We start from the raw sequence: 9,235 nt of genomic DNA on the forward strand, positions 1-9,235 counted from the left end.
GGTGTGTGAGTAACTCTATGTATGAGTGGCAGTGTGTGAGTGTCTGTATGGGTGTATGAGTGCATATGATAGTGCTGTATTGATGAGTGACTGCATGTATGAGTGATGATATGGGTGAAAGAGTGCTTGGGTGTGTAGACCTAGGAATCAGTGAGTGGGTATTTAGTAACTGGTATTGGTGTGTCTATGGTTTCCAAAATGGTTACTTCCCATCCCAGGTTTTTATCCGGGTTTATATCTCTGAACATTGGTTGGTAACTAGGCTGTACCTGAGTAGACTCCATGGCCTGTTCAGGAATGGGGTGTGATGACTCAGTGACCCATCAACAGTACTGCTGAATGTGGGAGAATAAAGGATGCTTGTAATGCCAGCCGCAAAGAGAAGAAAAGTGTCTTCGTACATGATGCTGTACGTGGTTCCAGCAGTATATTAGATCCTTATATTTCCTGGGAGAGGCTTGAAACCTACCACTCCGTCATGGGTATCAAGGTGATAGTTAGGGATTGTGGACAATCAGGCTGGGATGTCTAGTCATGTGAAAGTCATGGGTTGTTGCAACACATATTTGTATGTTTCAAAGAGATTCAAGAGAACTCCACACTGTTGCTGAGACAAGCAGGGCATTCCTTTCAGCGCTTCAGAGCTAGACAACCTTTGGAAGATACTGAAGACTTCCATCTTTTGGTTGGAGGCCTCATTGATACTTTGTCTTCCTCTTAATCCTACCATTTGTCGGTGATTTTATCCTAGCTTTCGGCCTTCTAAATAGACATGCGTGACAATGACGTGCCACGAGTCCCTGGAAGCTTATGGTTTTAGTTACTGAGCAGGATTTCTAGAGTATCCCTGTTAGCACATTCTCACACTGTTTCTTTACAGAGTATTGATTGCTTCTATCCTTAGAGGGTGGGGTTGTGTGGGTGGTGAGTGCTTTTTCTTGAGGCTTCATAAGGTGAGGCGATAGGAAGGGATTAACTAGAAGACGGTAAATCCAAGAGTGGGGGGCACTGTTCGAGACGTGCTTACAATGCTGTGTAGAGGTGCAGATTAAAGTCTCCCCATAAAGCAGTTTTCTGTGTGGTTGTTGGGAGGTGGAAGGTGGAAGGCCATCTCATGGAGAAATGATGGATTGTGTGTAGAAGGTGATAGATGGATGTGATGTGGGAGGAAGCCTTTTGATTTATCGCGGAGCATGTGGCACACATCGAGGAGGAGAAACATTGGTCGAGGAGTGATGTGCATGTCAGTGCCCTGGGGCTATTGCGCAGGGGAGCGTCTAAGCAGCCCGCTCAGGCCAATCCAAGTGTTGCTCTCATAGAACGAGAGCCTGCTCCTGCTGGGACAAGAACAACGAGGCGCAACACGACAATGGAGGCGGCCGGCAGCTTCAGATTAGTTGTTTTTAAAATGATTTAACACAGCACACACTCCCCCCACAACCCCTCCACATGTTCCACCAGTGTTTGTTTGTGGCAGCCGCCACTGGACACCAGGGCCCATATTATACATGGTGTCTTGGGTGTTGATGGGCGTGTGCAGCCACTTTGAAAGCCACCCACGGCACAAGGAAATTACAGAAGGGGGCGCTGACGTTTGGGCGTCCCCTTCTGTAAAACAGATAGCCCTGGTGCACATGTTACATTAGCGCTATCACAAGAGGGTGTTCCCTCAATTACATGGGGGCGTGGCCCCATTCAAATGAGGAAATCACTTTGCGTCTGTGCCTGCACCATATTACTGAAGTGGGTGAAGAGGCAAACAATGCCTTTATGAGGCACACTAAAGTGTGTCACAAAAAAGTAGCTCACTTTCTTAAACCTCCTAAATGCAGTCCTCTGGAAGGGGGGGTCCCATGGACCCCACGGTATCCTTCTGGACGCCGGAACCACAGCCAAACTTCAGAAAAGACTCCAACGCATCCAGAACGCCTCCGCACGACTCATTCTGAACATCCCCCGATGCAGCCACATCTCCGGACACCTGAGAGACCTGCACTGGCTCCCCGTCAGCAAGAGAATCACGTTCAGACTCCTCACCCACGCACACAAGGCGCTCCACGACCTGGGCCCCAGGTACCTCAACAACCGCCTGACCTTCTACACTCCCACCCGCCAACTGCGATCCACCAGCCTCGCTCCCGCCGCCGTTCCACGCATCCGCAGAGCCACCACCGGAGGAAGATCCTTCTCCTACCTGGCGGCCAAGACATGGAACTCCCTCCCCACCCACCTCCGGCTGACCCAGGACCACTTATCCTTCAGGAGGCAACTCAAGACCTGGCTCTTCGAGCAGTAGCAGACCCCCCCCCCCCAGTGCCTTGAGACCCCTCCGGGTGAGTAGCGCGCTATACAAATGCTTTGATTGATTAATTGATTGATTGATTCTGTAGGCGGGTGCTGTCACTCACTGTACTCCCCACACAGGGACCTCTAATCCCCTTGAAGTTGCCTGCAGACTTTTAAACAGCTGCTCCATATTTCACTTGAACGCGCAGCAAGAGTTTGCGCCTGCCCTGGGGGCAGCACATTCATTCTAATACTGCACACTTTACTTGTTTGCGCAGGGCGCACCTTTTAAAAGTTGCACAGTGGCGCAAACAATGAAAGCGCGCTGTATTCGTAACATGGCCCCAGATAGCTAGAGATAGCTAGAAGGTGTTTGTAGGCAAGTCATACAAATGATTGAAAACGGATGTGTTCTTTTTGCGCTTTACGTGGTGCGGCCTTTTTTGTGCAAAATTGTACGCACAAAAAAAGATACTGGACGGGTTTATCTACCCCAGCACAGCTGTGAGCTCTTCATAATGTGCAGAGAACCACTGTCTAATCAGATCGACCACAAGTCTTCACACTTTACTGCTCCTATAACATAGTTATTTTATAGTTTCATTTTCTGGACATCTTTTGTTAGGTTTTGCAAACACTGAATGTACAGTAGGAAAGCTGTTTATTTCATGTGAAATAACCCAGCTTTCTTTTAAAAATGCATTTTTATGTTTTTGCCTTGTACTGACTGCGGCTGAGTATAATTTCCCGTTAATCAGTAACTATGGCATGAACTGACCCTTCGGTGACTCATACATAGAGGGTCGAGCACCGGATGTTATCCACACGGCTCTGTGGCGCAATGGATAGCGCATTGGACTTCTAGACTGCCTGTGAAGGGATTCAAAGGTTGTGGGTTCGAGTCCCACCAGAGTCGCGTTTTTTTAACATAAGTTTTACAATTTAAACCAAAATGAATAAGGAAATGTGTTGAAAGGTATGCAGCCCTGCTTTGGAGCAGCACGGATTTCGGACCCGTTCTGGACCAGCTCTGACGCCTGGGGTGGGGGGAAGGGGGTTGCTGGGCCCTGCTGTCAGTCACTGCTTTCATTTTCACGACAGCTGGTGATGTCTCTCAGTGCACCACGTGGGGAGGTGCACGCGCAGCCGTGCCAGACTGTCCTCACGTCAAACCCTCGCTGCAGATTCATAAAAGTTTCAGTTTTAAAAGTTCCTTCGAGGGGAGTTCGCGATCAGGCTTAAAGACTTTTCGCAGTAGCTCCGCCTGCCTTCTATGCTACTAAGCTGCCCAGTCGTGCATTTCACCCCAGCGTGTCTATGGCATTCCTGTGCTCTTGCGCGTCTCTCCCTGGCCCCCTTTATGACGAGTAGAAGAGACCCCTGCAGTCCTTGTAGTGAGATGAATGTCACTCATGCCCCCTGTGGGAGCTACGGTGTGCCAGAAACGTCCATGGCCCAGCGGCGGACCAGTGAGTCATGAGCACCAGAGCAAGGAAGCATACGCCCCCCTTGCTGCTGCTTGAATTGTAAAATACAACAAACAAGCATTTACAATGCAATGGTCTCGGCATTGTTAAAGTTAGAGCCATTGGCATTGCTCATGACATTATTTTTATTTATGTTTTTGATTTGAAAACATAAATAAATGACTGTCATGAGCAATGCCAATAGCTTAATCGCTCGCAAATACGAGACCTATTACATTTGCACCCACACAGAGCCACCCACACAAAGCCACCCACACACACATACAGAGCCGCCCACACAGTCATTCACAGTCATTCACATAGAGCCACCCACACACATACACAGCCACCTACACAAAGCCACCCACACGCACCCACACACACAGAGCCACCCACACAGAGCCACCCACGCACACAGACAGACAGAGCCACCCACGCACGCACAGACAGACAGAGCCACCCAAGCACACACAGACAGACAGAGCCACCCACGCGCACACACAGACAGAGCCACCCACGCACAGACAGACCGAGCCCCCCACGCACACACAGACAGAGCCACCCATGCGCACACACAGACAGAGCCACCCACGCACAGACAGACATAGCCACCCACGCACACACAGACAGACAGAGCCACCCATGCGCACACACAGACAGAGCCACCCACGCACAGACAGACAGAGCCACCCACGCACACACAGACAGACAGAGCCACCCACGCACAAACAGACAGACAGAGCCACCCACGCACACACAGACAGACAGAGCCACCCACGCGCACACACAGACAGAGCCACCCACGCACAGACAGACAGAGCCACCCAAGCACACACAGACAGACAGAGCCACCCATGCACACACAGACAGACAGAGCCCCCCCACACACACACAAACAGACAGAGTCACCCATGCGCACACACAGACAGAGCCACCCATGCACAGACAGACAGAGCCACCCACGCACAGACAGACAGAGCCACCCACGCACATACAGACAGACAGAGCCACCCATGCACACACAGTGCTATGACACCGTTAGCACTTGCACGGTTATAGCACTTTTTTGCTATGGTTGGCGGGGGTGGGCCAACAAGTACAGCAGAAGAAAGGCAGAAGGGAGTCAGCAACATGACGGATGGCAGATGGGGGAAGGCAATATCAAGTAAAGCGGGAGGAGGGCAGAAGTGATGGGAATAGCATCACAACACAGGAGGAGAGTGGAACAAGGCAATAAAGCTAAGGGGATGGCTGGGGTACTGATGGGAACTGCCAATTTAGCAGCTCGCTCTTGCAGGAGAAAAGGATTTAGATGTAATGTGACCCCTTAACTGTTCAGAGTCCAGGGAGACAGCTCCTGCCAGCAAAAAAGGTGCCCAGTCCCCGGGGGAGAAAAGGTGCTTTGTGAACAGACAGTTCATTAGGAACAGTGCACACTTGAGCAGGTTTTCCTGTTCTGGGTTTCAGGAGAAAAGGTGCTCAGCCAGGCTAAGCTTCCCTGGCCAATGTGTGATGTGCTGCTCCAGACAGATTTTTTAACTTGGTTTATTCCATTATGAAAATAGGACTAAAAGTCCCAAAATTCAGAGGAAAAAAATGTGGACTGGACCAATATATGATGCAGGGCCCTGGAAAACGTTGCAGCTATGGATGCTTCCAGTCCAAATACTGCCACTGAACCCTCTCTGTGGCCAGTGACCGATCACTAAAGGACCGGTGTTGGGGCAATAAATCAACCCCCCATTTTTTGATTACCACACCAACTGAGCTGTCACCTGCTACACTTTCACAATGCCTTTGAAGAATTAATGATCTAGGATCTGTAGAAGGGAGACAAAGGTTGGTAAATGCTGCCAGGTGACGAGGTGGAATAAGGGAGAATACCGAGCAGTAGGAAAGAAATACACAATATGAACACCTGGCAGAAAATGACAGATCAGATTTTACATACATTTTGGTCGAGTTCTCGTGGATACTTGAGCGGCAGCATAGGATGGCACAGAATGGATGAGACTCCCTTTAATTAGGTTATAATATGGACTATACCCTGGAATCACGAAGCAATAATAGGCTCAGGCCTCACAGCACCCACTCCTCAGGTCACAAACAAAACACATTACAGGAATGCACTCCCTGAACACCACTGGAGATGATGTCTGCTTTCATCTAATCAACAGGTGAGGGTCCCGAGCACCGGAGAAGAGGAATACTCATATGAGGCACAGGAGTCCGCGGTGCAAAGAGGAATCACCTCCAGCCCTAGGACCCTCCGATGGAGAAGAGGCTCGTCCCCATTAACCCTGGGGCCACAGCCATGCTCCCTGGAGAACCAGACTGCAAGCATGCTTGTGCGCAAATAGTAATACACCCAGATTATGCACTCAAACTGTCTTAACATAAAGGCCAGAGTAAACACACATTGCAGCCATAAGCAAGCCGGTCCCATGGCAGCCGTGGCCACTACTATCAGCACGGCAACCTTCCTGCTGACACGCAAAGGCCCCGATAGTACTGAAGACAGGGCGAACACAAAACATTAACAGCTATATACTGTTACCAATAAATACAATACACTCCGGCTCCACACGTGGTGTCAGATTGTCATTTCTAAGGCACTGTATGGGATTCACCTGCAGCGCCCACATTGTCCATTCCAAAGCATGAAACCATGTGTGCCTGAGCAGAGGGGGCTGTAGGGGGCGCCAGTGCTTCCTCAATGGCGGACCTGAAGTGGAAAGAACACGAGTGATTGATTATTCAGGGATTGGATTCTCATGGTGTGTGGGGGAGAAACTGCTACCTGAGGCTAAACTGCGGAAGGGTTGGGATTCTCCCACTGAACAAGCGTGATGGCAGGTTCCTCGGCCAGGGCGCGGGGGCGGCTTGTGGCTCTTTAAAGAGGTCTACCTCATACTTGCCAGGCAGCGCTACTTTGAGAGGAAGTCGCGGAGGGCCAGCTCTGCTGCTATTCCTGTAGGAGGGGAGGCGCATTCACCTTCACAGCGCTTCAACTCCCTTCCCTGCTGCTGCTCCTGTGGAGAGAGGCTACAGGGGTCTGTTCTACCTGCACCTCCCACCCCCTTCCACAAGTGTCGCTCATGAGAATGGTCTGCCGGGAGAGGGGGTCAGGGGGAAGGGGCGTAAGGTTGCTCAAGGGACAGAGTCGGGAATGACGACGGTACACGGAGACGACGTAGATGTACAAAGTAAAGAAAAAAAATATTTCAAAATGCTGCTTACCTGCTCGCGAATAGATAAATCCATCCCGGCAACAAAAATCGCACAGTCCACCCCTGCAATAGACACGTTAGGAATGACAAAAACATACCTTGAAATAAAAAAATAAATAAATAAATGCCCACCGCTGCACGATGCAAAAAGGGGCGGAGCTTAAAAAACACAGAAACACCCACGAATCTGCTCCAAGAATGATTGACACATCTCTCTTCCAATGGCTAGCCTCCATTTACGAAGCTAGCCAATGGAAGAGAGAGGCGGGTTAAAGCCCCACTGTAGAAGTCATAAAATCTTCGGCTCCGCCCACTGCTTCGCAGTGCGACGGTGGCCTCGACCTAACCAGGGTTCAATAGGTCCCTCAGGTCTCTGGACCCCGGTGCCACTGCACCTGCTGCACCAATGGGAGCTAAGACCCTGCCTTCGCTGGAGAGTGCTGTTGGCACAAAGCCATGGTTTGCCCCGGGTCCCTCTGCAGGCCAGGGGGCACCACCCAGTGGCGGGGAGGCGGTTGGGGGGTGTGGGAGGTCATCCCTTCAATGGGACCCCTGTCAATCAAAGCCAATTAATAACTTTGAGATATGAGGGGCTAGGGGCGTAACGAAACTTGATGGGGCCCAGCTGCAAGGCACATGGAGGGGCCCCCTCCGGAATCCATCAGGAGCTCTCCAGCTAGAGTGCTGTGCTGAGGGGGCCCCTGGAGCATGGGGGGCCCGCACTGCGGGGGCCTTTGTTACGCCACTTGTAGGCAGAGCTGGTCTTTGCTCGGATAGCGACTTGTTGCCTCACCACTGCTGTTGAATAAAATTTTTTTTTTAAAATGTCAATGAGGTAACATTTTTCCTCATAACATAGGTAGCATACATTACGTAGTCAGGATAGTTCTATCGGAAGTGTTTTAGATCCTCCTTACGCACTAACAAGTAAGATTTTCAAGTGGCGGAGCTAGGGGGGTGGGTGGCGGGGCGGTCCGCCCCGGGCGGCACCATTTTTTAGTGCCAATATCGGCAACACTCCACATTAATACTTCAGAGAAATAATCAGACACAACACATTTTTAGTGGAGAACATTGCTGCAGGTTTATTTGCATAACAAATATGCCAACATGGTGGGTTATCATATGGGCGATCCCGTAAAAAATGGCGCAGTTTTAGCTGAATGTGATCAAGGGCTGCATAGCCCGAAACGCGTCGTCGTGAGAGGTGCCAAATAAAATACTTCTTGCCTGAAATATTTGCTGCTGAGGCCTGAGTTTCCTTCTTCGCCAGGTGTTTGTCTGGAAGTGGTGGGAAACGTTTCGAATATATATATATATATATATATATATATATATATATATATATATATATATATATATATATATATATATATAATATATGTATTTATTCTACACACAACACCTCTAGTCTCTTTATGAGGCTAGAGGCAAATGTACAATTCAAGAACTTAAATCACACACAGTAAATTAGCCCAGTATACGTTTTGCCCTAGGGGCCTCACAAACCATATACTAAGATCGTGGTATAAGTACCGCTCTCAACACAGAGACCGGGCCTAGAGCCCGTAGAACCACTGGGGCAACCAGGAACCACCCAAGGTAGGGATGCAGGAGACCCACGGGGGACGTGTGCAGTGTCTAAACACAGCTGCAAATCACCATTGACTTCTAGGGAGAAAGTTAGAGTTACAATTTTAAAGAATAAGGACACTTAGGAGTGGACTACAGTGAAACATTTTCAGTACTGGACACTTCGAGAGTCAAGACCCACGGGAGCACAGAAGTACTCATGTTACCACACCCAGGGAAGCTGGGTGCATGTGTGTCTTTTTATGTTGGGTTTTGTTGTCGATTCCAATGGAGAGCTGCAAAGAAGTGCTGCAGGCGTCCAGGTGAAGAGTGTCCGGATGGATCCAAGGGTGAATTGGAGATCTGAGGAACCTGAAAGCAGAGGGGACTGAGTCTGGGTCACTAGCCAGTGACCAGGATGGCAACAAGAAGATGTCAACCAATGTCGGGTGCTTTCAAGTGAAGTAGGTGAAGCTTGACTCTTCAGCCACGAGGTCCAGGACAAGTCTACGACAACCAGGAGCTGGATTCGAGCTGTCCCCCATTGGATGTTGAGTGCTGCAGTATTGGTATCTGGATTGGACCCAACAAGCCTTGGCAATTGCAACCCACACAAGATGACAAGATTGGCTTCGGTGCAGACCAGCAAGGTCTGAGGGACTCTCCCTTTGGGGGGGAGTC

The 9,235-nt window shown here is 49.9% G+C and overlaps 1 non-coding gene across 1 annotated transcript; it reads left to right on the forward strand.

Annotated features, from left to right (window-relative positions):
* Positions 1-3,113: 3,113 nt before the first annotated feature.
* On the forward strand, positions 3,114-3,202 carry TRNAR-UCU (transfer RNA arginine (anticodon UCU)). The gene is given in 2 exon segments: positions 3,114-3,150; positions 3,167-3,202. It is a non-coding gene; the product is annotated as a tRNA-Arg (tRNA).
* Positions 3,203-9,235: the final 6,033 nt, after the last annotated feature.

This window comes from Lissotriton vulgaris, chromosome 1_1, assembly GCF_964263255.1.
Source record: "Lissotriton vulgaris chromosome 1_1, aLisVul1.2, whole genome shotgun sequence".
NCBI classification, from domain to species: Eukaryota; Metazoa; Chordata; class Amphibia; order Caudata; family Salamandridae; genus Lissotriton; species Lissotriton vulgaris.